This window comes from Magnolia sinica, chromosome 1 (genome assembly GCF_029962835.1).
Source record: "Magnolia sinica isolate HGM2019 chromosome 1, MsV1, whole genome shotgun sequence".
NCBI lineage: Eukaryota > Viridiplantae > Streptophyta > Magnoliopsida > Magnoliales > Magnoliaceae > Magnolia > Magnolia sinica.
This window is the reverse complement of record NC_080573.1, coordinates 22,824,112-22,837,891: the sequence shown is the minus strand read 5'-3', so window position 1 is coordinate 22,837,891 and position 13,780 is coordinate 22,824,112. Positions and strand designations below refer to the sequence as shown.

General features: G+C 39.1%; 1 protein-coding gene across 2 annotated transcripts in view; it reads left to right on the top strand.

Moving 5' to 3' along the window:
- LOC131242961 (tropinone reductase homolog At5g06060-like) overlaps positions 1-13,780 on the top strand; it is a 101,494-nt gene that overhangs the window by 25,944 nt on the left and 61,770 nt on the right. The window lies entirely within an intron of this gene.

The window sequence follows — 13,780 nt, the reverse complement described above, 5'->3', positions numbered from 1 at the left end:
TAGAATGGACGAATCTTGAATTATCAATTGCTAGTGACTATCATATGTTGGGTGCGTACCTTCACACCAATTGCTAATTTGAACTACAATGCTAACACTTGAGTACTGAAAAGTGCGGGTTGCTATACAGCACAACTCCGATTTCTGTAGAGCCCTGGGCAAGCCCTATGGTTGCTCCACAGCTCGTGGTTGTTGTACGATACAACCCCGATTTTTGTAGAGCACTACCAGTGGTAAACCATAGGGCTATACTAGATAATTCAAGTTCTAGCGACGAGGACCTTAATGAAGGCTTTGCCCGATGACCAATCCATTGAGGCGATCATATAGATCTTGCTAAAAGAGACTATCGAGGTAAGGTTGAACTTCCTAGTTTTAATGGTTTATTACGCATAGAAGATTTCCTCGATTGGCTAGCCGAAGTAGAGAGATACTTTGATTACATAAACGTGTCAGATCATAAAAAGGTGAAATTAATAGTATTTAAACTAAAATCTGGCACTTCTGCATGGTGGGAGCAATATAACTCTCATGTGCCCGCCAGAACAAGGCGCCCACCTCATCATAGCCACGGATGAGATGCCTTCTTCGATCACTATTCCTCCCCAGTGACTACGAGCAGATATTATTCCAGTAATAACAGAATTGCTAACAAGGAAATAGAATCATTACAGACTACACTGAAAAATTCTAATCGTTGGCAAAACAAAACGATTAATCAGAATTTGAGTCACAGAAGGTTGCACGATTTATATGATGGTTATGATCGACAATTCAGGATCAAGTTCAGATGCACCTAGTTGGGACCGTGAATGAAGTGATTCAGTTGGCAGGTAGAGCAGAAATGCAGCTTGCAAGAGTCTCTAATCAGCCTTATTATTCAACTCGACCCCCATAATGGGTTCCATGCAGGATTTAGTGTTGGTACGAGGAAAAGAATCGGTAGGAGAACGTCCTCAACCTCCCACAACCATAAACTGTGATACGAGAAGCGGCTCATCTAGACCTCAATGTGTAGCACCCACAACAGCGGGCCCGAGTAGGATTCCATATCCTTACATTTGGCCAATATCGAACAATTGTTACCATTATAGCCAACTAGGCCACTTATCAAACACATGTCCTCAACGTCTCGCAGCACACTTAGCTAGAAACGAAAGAGGCGCTGAAGATGAGGCCGCACAAGAAGACCCTGGCTTTGATGAGAACATGAGCAAGCCACTGAGGAAGGAGCATATGTCGATGAGTGGATGATCCAGGATCGCGACGAATCTCTAGTTGTGAGGCGATTACTGTATACCACACGAAAGGAATTATATCCACATCAACACAATATATTTTGTACGCGATCACTGTCAACGGAAAAGTCTATGGTGTGATCATAGATAGTGGAAGTATCAAGAACATCGTCTCAAGAGTGATGATGGACAAGTTGTAGCTACCAACGACAAAACATCCTTCCCCGTACTCAATTAGCTGAATAAAAAAGGTAAATAAAACCAAAGTAACTGAACAACGCACTGTCTCATTTTCAATTGAAAAAAATTATAAGGATCAAATACTTTGTGACGTAGTCAACATGGAAGCATGCTATATATCACTCGGTCGACCCTAGCAGTTAGACCGTGACGCAACTCATCGAGGATGAGACAATGTCTACATCTTCATCAAGGATGATCGAAAAATAATCCTTGCCCCTATAGCACTAAAGAACCACCCTGAAGCCTCTAAAGTGGATGGGAGTTCTCACCTGACCATTCGGGATTTCATGAATGAATTCAAGGAAACTGGCGAGGTATATGTCATAGTGGTCACTACCAAAAAAAGGGCCAAACAATACAGACCACGTTAGGTTTTTTCTACAGTTATAAACCGTTGCTATAAATGCGACGGTTTTAATCCATAGCTAAAAAATTGACACACCACTAATAATTAATAATGTTGTAAGGGGCTCTATGGGGCCTTAAAAAATATATATGTTCTATCTAAGCCGTCCATCTATTTAGAAATATTACTTTAGAGCATGAAATCAAAAATAGGCTAGATGGAAGGCTCAAGTGGACCACACGGTAGGAAACACGGAGATTAAATCACATTTGCTTCCTATGGTGTGGTCCACTTGGGCCTTCAATCTACCCAAAGTTTGGCATTATTAACTAAAATAATTTAATAAAATTAAGGGTCGGAATGGATAAACCAAATACATCATGGTGGGCCCCACAGAGCCCCTGTCAGGACCGTCCACGGTCGGTGCACGAAACAACGCCCACTTTTGGGTGCGCGCTCAAAATAGAGCCGCGCCCAAAATTGCTTTATCTCCCCCCCTCCCCCTCTCCGTTTCCCAATCCTCTCTCCCTCCCGATCTCTGCTCCATCTCTCTCATTCTCCTCCCTCTCTCTCCAATGCATCTCTGTCGTTGGTTTTATCTCTCTCCATTGCAGCAGCCATGAAGCTCCTACCCGAAGAAACACACGCCGTGAAGCTCCTCTCCATAGGTTTGATATCTTCTTCTCTTTTTCTGTCTTTCAGATTTGATACATGCTAATTGTTTGATGAAATGGCCTGCTATCTGTTGAGGGTCAAATATTGCATGTTAGACCTTAATTATTACCTGATTTTACGTACATGATAATGCTTAATGCCCTGCTTTAATCTTGTTTTTGGTGCAAGGTGTATTTACGAGCCTGGACCGAAAAGGATGTTAAAAGCATGGATTTAATGCTCAAGAATTACCAAGGCAATGGACGGGACTATAGGGGACTCAGATCGATAGATTTACACGCTAGAGATCCGAGGAGAAAATCAGGAAACTGAAGCTCAAGTAGCCCAAAATTGGTCCAGAATGCAAGATCATGGGGTTCCCACCATCCGTTCAGCTCAAAACTTCATACATGGCCAAGGGACCACAAATTAACCGTACATGTCAAAATTCAGCCCTTGGATCAATGTATAAGTGACCTGATAGATAAGATCAGACAATAACCATTAAGAAAGCATCTTGGACATCCTTGGGAGATCAGGACCCAAACTGAACCAATGGAAAGAGCATGAAAAACGGTAGATACCCATCAAATTTCACTTCTTTTGGATGGTACAATAGGAAGAAACGAATGATGGACGTTTCTAAAAGGGAGAGTGGCAAATTTGTAAATATAATGAACTCCATATCCATGCACGTAACTGAGAATTGGCTTGCTTCAACGATGGGTAGTGACTCATCACATGTGGATGGTGTGGCCCACCTAATATTCAGATCTACTTCATACTTTGACTGATGGGCTTACACGTTACTAAGAAGAGGATAAACGGAGTAGATCTCCGAGAACGCCATCAGAAGTGGGCCCCACCTATTTTTTGTACAAAACATCCAAATAGTGCCAAAAACGTCCAGTGACGAACGTGCTTGCGATTGGGTTTTGACAGTGGGCCCCATCCATCATCCTTTTTCATGATCTAGACCGTCCAATGTGTCCTAGAGGGGGGGCTTGACCCTCTCTTAGGTGGAGGAATTATAGAAGATAGCGTGAATCGGATTTCAACCATTCAAACGGAGGACGGACGGTAAAATAGAAAATCCGTGGGCTACACTGAATCCAATCCAAAACCAACTGTTCTCGACTGGTTTTTCGAGGTCATTTCAATGGACGACGCTGATTCTTCGAAAACCATGGCGTATGGGCCCCACAGTTAACGCAGAATCAGAGTTTCCGCCTCTGTTACGCAAGTAACAGAGTCCGGAAAGACCCGGACGCTGCCGACTCCAGTGGGCCCTTATGTGATCTCAAGGACGATCGGATTGATGATCCAGACCGTTCAACCTCTTGAGAAATGGGCTTTCAATTCCGCCATGATGTCAGATTACTTAGATGAGGAGATCTCTCCTCTCAATCTCGGTTCAAATGCGGCTGCAGAACAGTGCGCGGTTTGGCGTTCGTAAAGAAGTTTCTAAAAAGGCCTTACTGTGTAAACAACATTGAGGCACATAAACCACCTCTGATGCGGAAACTCTCCACCGACCTTGCTGGCTCTTATAAAAGAAAGATGAAAGAGAGAGAGACGGGGATCGAATCTGGGAGGGTTGGACGTGAGCAGAGAGAGAGAGAGTAGAGTTATTTGGTTTTTCTTTTTCTTTTCTTCTTCTTTTTGTTTATTTTGGATTTAGCCTAATCATGACCGTGATCGGCTAAACCTCTAAGCTAGGGCTAAGAGGTGAAGCTTGTAACGTGATGGGAGACTTGACTTTATGCCTTTGATTTAATTTGTGAACTGAACTTGATATTAGTTTGATTATTAAGGGAATATTTTTTAGTTTTTAATGGTCTGTTGTGACTAAAATTACAATGGGTCTGCAATAGCTTTGAGCATGTTCCTTTCCTTTTTATGTTTATGACGTCAGGAAGCCCCGTTGTTCACCATCGTCTCCTGGGCATGGTCGGATGATGGTACCCTTCCTAACCTGCATATCATGTTGATTGGTTTTTAATTAGTTTAATTCTGTTGTTTACTTTGTCTCCTGGGCATGGTTTGGTGATGAAATCCATTCTAATTCATATACCTTTCATCTCTTGAAAATTATATCAAAGGAAGTTCAGTTGATTTTCTTGGTTACCCCCTTCAACTGGATGAAGATGAGACTCTAAGTCCAGTTGAGTTCTTGAAACAGGCATAAGATCTCCCTGATCTCTATAAGTGGATCCTCTGAATCCCTAGTTTCCTGCCTCTAAATTTCTTAAGTTTTACATTAATATTTCACCATTATTCCTCAAATTATAATCAATTTAGATTTCATCTTAGTTTAGTTCTAGTTCTACCTAGTTTCAGATAACGTACAGGTTTCAGTCCCTTGGGATTCGACCTCGGTCTCACCGAGTTTATTACTACATCACAACCCTATACTTGGGGAGTGAACAAGTTTTTGGCGCCGTTGCCGGGGATTGACGATTACGTTTTCTGAAATTAATTAGTTTTAGAATTAGGTTAAGATTAGGATTTTACTAACTTTAAGTTAAAGGTTTTAATTTTATTTTATTTTTAGGAACTAACCTGTTTTCCTGTTTTGTAGAATCCTGAAATAACTTCTAAATTGGTAATCCCTTTCTAATTCCTCTACTTTTTCTATTTTTAGAATTAGGGTTTGAGTTTTAGAAATTTTTTTATTCTAGGCTTTCTTTTAATTTTAGAAATTTTCTATTTTCTAGTATTTTTCTATTTTTAGAAACTAGTTTATTTTTAGAAACTTTCCTCTTTTGTTTTTGGAAACTAGGTTTGTTATTTCCCTTTTTAGAAATTCTTTCTAATTTTAGAAACTAATTCATCTTTCCTTTATTTTATTTTTAGAAACTTTCCTTTTTAAGAATTAGTTTATTTTTAGAAACTTTTTAATTTTAGGCTTAGATTTTCTATTTTAAAAACTTTCTAATTCTAGGTCTTCTTTTTAGAAACTAACTTTCTATTTCAATTACAAGAATTTTCTAACTTTAGACTTTCTATTTTAGAAACTAATCTTTTTTTTTTTTGTTTTCTTTTATAGGATCTTAACATAAGAACTTCTCATTTGGTACATTCTTTCTAACTTCTCCTCTTCTTAATTTCCATATTGCTGTAAGATCTTTTCTTTGTTTTTCTTAGTATTAGATTCAGAGTTCGGGTTTCACCATGTATATGCATGAGTGGGAGCGTCAGTATGCTGAGAAGAATAACATATATTGGGATGATGATTATGATAGAAAACAACTTATGCATCAAAACTTTTCTGAAACTATCATCGAGAACCGATCGGAATATAAAGATCCACCGGTTAAGAAGTCCTTACGTGATCATATGCAAGAGAACGATTACACCCCACGGATTAACAAAACAGTACGTGAGTGTTGGGGTTATCATAACTATGGGAGTAAGAATTATTATCACCCATCCGATAAAAAGAAAATAATGTATGATTCTATTATGAGTGATAATATGTATTACCAACCATCAGATTCTTCCACCTGTGATCTGTATGACTATAATCAGTGGAAACATCAAAATTGGAAAAATGAACCAACAACATGTTATAATGATTATTCTCTTGGATCCCCTACCTTTGAGATCCAACCAGAAACGATCCAAGATGATTCATTTCAGCATAACATGGCATGTCTTATGAAAATTAGAAAATCATTTGAAGCGCTTACTTCGCGCCTTGAAAAGATAGAGGAGGCTCGGTCATCCCAGCCACAATTCAGTCCAGAAATACAATGCGAGGAAAGTGATCATAACTCGCCTTTGAAGAACTCTGGAATTATAAATAAGGAGTTGGATTCCATTAATGAGCATACAGTTCAATTTCCTGATGAGTCGATCTCGATGATTGTTTAAAAGAATGGTGAAGAGACATGGGTTTCTTTCAAATACAATGATGATAACACACCTTCCTTAGATGACACACAGGATCTCAATAATGAGGTAGAAGTTAGTTTATTCGAACCTCAACCGAATTTAGGTATAGAATGTGAGGAAAGTGATCCCATCTCAAGTGTGCACTGCACGAAATTAGACGAGGATGTGTATTGAGATGATGATCATGAACAAGTAGCCCAAATTCCCCTAGAATCAATCTCAAGTTTGGTCCAGGTCAATGATTGAGAAGTACACGAAGAGAACGGTCATAATGAGCTACTCCACTCACCTGACATGTCTGATCTAAAAGTGGAGGAGCTTCTTACAACCGACCCTTCTATCTCTTGTGAGATATGTTTGGACTACTCCCCTGAATTGAATGATGATGTAATTCGGGAGAAGGACGAGTTGCTCGCTACGACCCTGGAATTTGAAACCACTCAGTTGAGGCCACCATCTGAGCTGTACATGTTTGACAATTCAACGCCTCAATTGAGTAGTTTCAATGAACAAAGTGATCACATCAATGCTTCCCCTATCAATTTTCAATCTGTCTATGCAGGACTGGAGCAAGAGAGCGTACATCCATCCACTTTCAAGGATGATGGATTCCTTAGGCAAATCATCATGAACTCCAATGTGAAAAATAAGTCATACTCAGCTGAACTTCCCAACTCATGGGATTGCTTGGCACACTTTGCAGATTCAAACGATCCCATGTCAAGAGATAAAGTGGATGCTTTGCAAGACAACATCCTGGTTGTCACAGACCAAGCGAACCCTTACTCTGAAGCCCCTTCTTCCACAGATCCTGAATGTTTATCATTAAAGGAGGAGGAACTGAAAATTGAACCGAAGTTTAACACTTCGGAATGTATTGAGACTATATTACTTCTTGCGAAGTTTTCTAAACTTTATCTACCTGTAGTTTCTGATTCACTATGGGATACTAACGATGAAACTTCTTCTGTCACAGGTGAATCGTATATACTATGGATACCCCAAGCACTTCAACGGAAAATTTCTTATGAGGTACATAAGTTTCTCTGGAAGGTCATGCTCCAAGGCGTCCAAGCCTATTGCAAAAAGGGCTTTTGGATGATCCAGTTGAGGAATTTACTGAGAAACTTATCAAGATATTGACCGAAAGACGAACCTTGCAGCTTGACTCAGTAGTTTTTCCATGCTTTCTTAGAAGTAGGGTAGTTTCCTTTATGCTGTTTTAGGATAGACGGTAAACTTAGCGCTCATGGGAGCCAATCCAACTTTTCATTCCATTTCATTTTCCTAGTTAGTTAGTTCAATGTTTGTGGGTAACATTGTTGCAAACCCTCACGAGACTACAACTCGTCCACTAGGGGCAACCTAGGGGTTTAAAGGCTTGTTGCATACGCTAAATGCAATCGAGAGCACCTGCGAAAGTGGTGTAGGTAGGATTTTATTTTTGTTATTTTTATTTTACTTCTGTTGGTTTCTCTCTTATGCTGACCCGCTCTTACGTAGATATCTTTGGAAAGCCTCTTGATTCTTTCGTCCAGGTACTATCTTTCCATCACTCCTCTTGTACTTTCGTTGTCCCATGTGCATTGCATGCTTATTTCTTTTACATTGAGGACAATGTAGATTTTAGGTTGGGGGTGGGAGATTAGGTTTCCTAATCAGTGTTTTCTTGGTCTTGAGCAAAAATTGTGAAAATTTTTAATTTTTCTGAAATTTCTTGTGAATTCGAAGTGATTTTGACAGCCATCTAGGGCACTTAGAATTTCAAGATACGTGATGTTGGCAATTTATGACTCTTGAATTCAGTATCTGTTAGATTTCACAGATTTTACAATTAAGTTTGAATTGTTAATCCAGAATTAGAAGTTGTAAACATTGATTAAGTCATGATTTTACATGTCACATCTCGCTTTCACATTAAGGTTTCAGTTTGATATTCAAGGATTAACTTGGTAATCACTAAGCATGTAAGGAACCACAGCCTGAAAAATTTGCCCGTCATGATCAATTGAAGAAAAGAAAATACCGAGCTAAAAAAAAAAAAAAATAGATACCTTTGGAAAAGGTTGGCGAATAATCTTAACCATAGGTTTGCTCCCTATCGGTGTAGATTTAATTCCCCATGGATGATATATGAAAATGGTTGAGTGTACAGTCTTCACCATAGGTTTGCTCCCTATAAGTGAGGATTTGATTTCCCTTCTTGGCGTTACTTTTAATGGAAAAATCAAAAGCTGGAAGAATGAAAAGAAGAACTGTAAGACAAGTTCTATTTTAGGTTTTGGTTGTCCTAAATGCTTGTTGAATCATCAATGTTATCATGTAAATTAACGATTGAATCTCTTAATGATGATAAGTCGAGACCACACGATACACCCATGGAATTCAATGTTTAGAATTTTTTCTAATTGATAGATTAATGCTTTGAACTTGATTATAAAGTTTATCATGCGCTTGAGTCTAGGAGAAAGTAATACCCAACATTCATGAATCTGAGAATTCTCATATCTGGATTATTTTTCAAAAATCACTCGAGTTTATATAAATTGTCTTGTAATTCTCAACTTATTTTTCGCATACTTTGCTCGGGACTAGCAAAATGCTGGTTGGAGGTTGTGTTGAAGGTCAAATATTGCATGCTAGACCTTAATTATTACCTGATTTTACGTACATGATAATGCTTAACGCCCTGCTTTAATCTTGTTTTTGGTGCAAGGTATATTTACGAACCTGGACCGAAAAGGATGTTAAAAGCATGGATTTAATGCTCAGGAATTACCAAGGCAATAGACGGGACTACAGGGGACTGAGATCGATAGATTTACAAGCTAGAGATCCGAGGAGAAAATCAGGAAACTGAAGCTCAAGTAGCCCAAAATTGGTCCAGAATGCAAGATCATGAGGTTCTCACCATCCGTTCAGCTCGAAACTTCATACATGGCCAAGGGACCACAAATTAACCGTACACGTCAAAATTCAGCTCTTGGATCAGTGTGTAAGTAACCCGATAGATAAGATCAGATAATAACCATTAAGAAAGCATCTTGGACATCCTTGGAAAATCAGGACCCAAACTGAACCGATGGAAAGAGCATGAAAAATGGTGGATACCCGTCAAATTTCACTTCTTTTGGATGGTACAATAGGGAGAAACGAATGATAGACGTTTCTAAAAGGGAGAGTGACAAATTTGTAAATATAATGAACTCCATATCCATGCACGTAACTGAGAATTGGCTTGCTTCAACGATGGGTAGTGACTCATCACATGTGGATGGTGTGGCCCACCTAGTATTCAAATCTACTTCATACTTTGACTAATGGGCTTACACGTTACTAAGAAGAGGATGAATAGAGTAGATCTCCGAAAATGCCATCAAAAGTGGGCCCCACCTATTTTTTGTACAAAACATCCAAATAGTGTCAAAAACGTCCAGTGACGAACGTGCTTGCGATTGGGTTTTGACAGTGGGCCCCATCCATCATCCTTTGTCATGATCTGGATCGTCCGATGTGTCCTAGAGGGGGGGCTTGACCCTCTCTTAGGTGGAGGAATTATAGAAGATAACGTGAATCGGATTTCAACCATTCAAACGAAGGACGGACGGTAAAATAGAAAATCCGTGGGCTACACTGAATCCAATCCAAAACCAACTGTTCTCGACTGGTTTTTCAAGGTTATTTCAATGGACGACGCTGATTCTTCGAAAACCATGGCGTATGGGCCCCACAGTTAACGCAGAATCAGAGTTTCCGCCTCTGTTACGCAAGTAATAGAGTCCGGAAAGACCCGGACGCTGCCGACTCCAGTGGGCCCTTATGTGATCTCAAGGACGATCGGATTGATGATCCAGACCGTTCAACCTCTTGAGAAATGGGCTTTCAATTCCGCCATGATGTCAGATTACTTAGATGAGGAGATCTCTCCTCTTAATCTCGGTTCAAACGCGGCTGCAGAACAGTGCGCGGTTTGGCATGCGTAAAGAAGTTTCTAAAAAGGCCTTGTTGTGTAAACAACACTGAGGCACATAAACCACCTCTGATGCGGAAACTCTCCACCGACCTTGCTGGCTCTTATAAAAGAAAGATGAAAGAGAGAGACGGGGATCGAATCTGGGAGGGTTGGACGTGAGCAGAGAGAGAGAGTAGAGTTATTTGGTTTTTCTTTTTCTTTTCTTATTCTTTTTGTTTATTTTGGATTTAGCCTAATCATGACCGTGATCAGCTAAACCTCTTAGCTAGGGCTAAGAGGTGAAGCTTGTAACGTGATGGGAGACTTGACTTTATGCCTTTAATTTAATTTGTGAACTGAACTTGATATTGGTTTGATTATTAAGGGAATGTTTTTTAGTTTTTAATGGTCTGTTGTGACTAAAATTACAATGGGTCTGCGATAGCTTTGAGCATGTTCCTTTCCTTTTTATGTTTATGACGTCAGGAAGCCCTGTTGTTCACCATCGTCTCCTGGGCATGGTCGGATGATGGTACCCTTCCTAACCTGCATATCATGTTGATTGGTTTTTAATTAGTTTAATTCTATTGTTTACTTTGTCTCCTGGGCATGGTTTGGTGATGGAATCCATTCTAATTCATATACCTTTCATCTCTTGAAAACTATATCAAAGGAAGTTCAGTTGATTTTCTTGGTTACCCTCTTCAACTGGATGAAGATGAGACTCTAAGTCCAGTTGAGTTCTTGAAACAGGCATAAGATCTCCCTGATCTCTACAAGTGGATCCTCTGAATCCTTTGTTTCCTACCTCTAAATTTCTTAAGTTTTACATTAATATTTCACCATTATTCCTCAAATTATAATCAATTTAGATTTCATCTTAGTTTAGTTCTAGTTCTACCTAGTTTCAGATCACGTACAGGTTTCAGTCCCTTGGAATTCGACCTCGGTCTCACCGAGTTTATTACTACATCACAACCCTATACTTGGGGAGTGAACACTATTTGTTTGTTGAAATGGCTGGATGAAATGGCTAGATTTCATCCATTTCCATCTGGATTTCTTCTCGTTAGGCCTTTTATGTTGTTTTTGTACATTGCATAGATGCTTTACATGATTGGCATGGCTCGGTTTATCTTTTTGTTGGGCCAGCTCGATTACCTGTAAATCTCATGTTCAATGAATTCAAAAAAAAAAAAAAAAAAAGGAGGTATGCCATGAGGCAGATGCTTCAAGATTGTTGTCCTGCAATCCTCACAAAGTGCTGGGTTGGAATCCTGTATTTTTCTTGTGGTTCCAAAGGATCCAGCTACTACTACAAGAAAACCAGGAACAGGGTTCTTTCTTCTCCTATTTCACCTGACTTGGTTTTAAGAACATGCCTTTCAGGCCTTCCACTTTTAGATCCTTCAACTTGAATCAACTCACTCCTAAACGAGCAATTCTTGGTCTCTCCATAGCTCATGGCCAAACCATTTATGTCCACTTTCCCTAATCTTATTACCTACTAGTGCGGCAAATGCATTCATTTAATCATATCCATCCTTGCATTGCCAGTCATCCATCTCGATATCCTCATTTCAGTTACACTCATCCTACGAACATGCTACTCCTTGAATGCCTAGCATTGTGTCCCATAAAGCATGGCTAGTTACACTGCAAGACAGCCATGCAGAACAGATAGTATCATGTAAACTAAACTTTTTGCAGTCACACTAACAGAGAGTAAAAGAATAGCCAAGTGATTTAGTAAGCACATTTGATTTTTAGATTTTTTATTGTATCTCTGTTTTCCATCTAACATGAACCAGCTGATTGATGGTTTGGCATTCCACCCAGGTGGGTCTATTGGGACATGTGGATGCGTGTGAGGTGGTGGGTTTTTTGAATGTGTACCATCATGTATACTAGTTTAGAAGAGAAATGCAACAAACAACAGAAAAATTCCAGCTATTGGTATGGATCAGTCTCATTTTTAAGACATTTATCTTTACACTGGCCCTAACTTTTGTACAAGTTTGACATACTAAGGATGTGGCGGGTTGGTGAGAAGAACATCAATGCATGCTATGTTGGCGTTAATCGGCAGTAGGTTATGAGTTTTCTATGAAAAATGATTTTATTTATATAAATCAAAATCGATTGCATGCATCTAGCAATACATTAACTTGTTATGTAGCAACATCTTTCTAAAAAATATACTAATGCATAGTAAATCTATACCATAAAAGGTAACCCCACTACCAAGATCATATCATGTAAAAAAATCAGGTGGGTTTGATCATCAAGTGTCATCTCACACACATTAGAATCAATGAACAACTGATAGACTGACTAAACATTCATTTATGTTCTAATATTGATGAGTCCATCAGTCATATTTTAATTATATAGGTGATCTTTATGGTGGGACCTATCATTTTTCATGCTATAGATTTTCTTCACATGTGCAATGTTGGCAATAAAAATAATGTTGCTTGAGTTATCATATTACAGACTACCTAGCTGGGACAAGACTGATATTGATAGTGATGAAATAAAAATTTGAGAGAGCAAACCTTTATGCACACACCAAGCTTGCGACCGCAGATGCAGCAAATTAGCAGGTTTCTTTCCATAGTAACAGCCTCCTGATAGAGAAGCATTACATACAGTTAAGGACTTCACATGAGAACAACAGTGTACCAAGTAAACAACTCAGATAGGTGGTAAGCACAGTGCATCGTGCTAGACCGTTTGGCCAACACAGAACCATGAAAGAAACATTCATATCAACAATTCTAAACAAACACATACCATGATGGGCAGCAACAATCTCGTCATGTGCATCTTTCCTAAAAGTTGAAACCGTTGAAGAAGTAGCAGCAGCAGCAGTTGCAGCAGCAAGCACAACCTGAGCTTCTCTGTGCCTTCTCTCTTTCCTACCCTGTTTCTTTGCTTCCTTGACCTCATAGAGGAACTGTTTGGCAAGTACTGCATCCCATCTTTGTTTCCTCAGTGCATCTAATGGCTTTTGGGAGATCATTTAATGTCTGTGTTGGCCAAACGGTGACTTTGTGTACTTTTCATTCATTTTCTGAGAGACATTTTTTAAATGCTTGATGGTTAATTACAAGAGTTTTCCTATAAAACGTATTAGTAATGGCTTCTTCTACTACCATTTGAGGAGATTTTTATATGCATGCTGATGTATTTTTAGCCCCACAGATCAATGTTGCCACTGCAAGGTTCAATATTGAAATGGTAAAGTTTTTAACTATTTATTTTATCTTTATTTTTTCCTGTTCTTCATAAATAATTTGATGTCTTAGCCTCCTGTCATTACCAGCTAGTTTTGTCACTATTTGTACATATGTCAATCTCATGAGTCTTACTTTTTGTATTTTTCTTACCCTTGTAGTGATTATCAGAAGCAGTGGGCCATCATTGAAAGATTACCCCCGTAGTGAG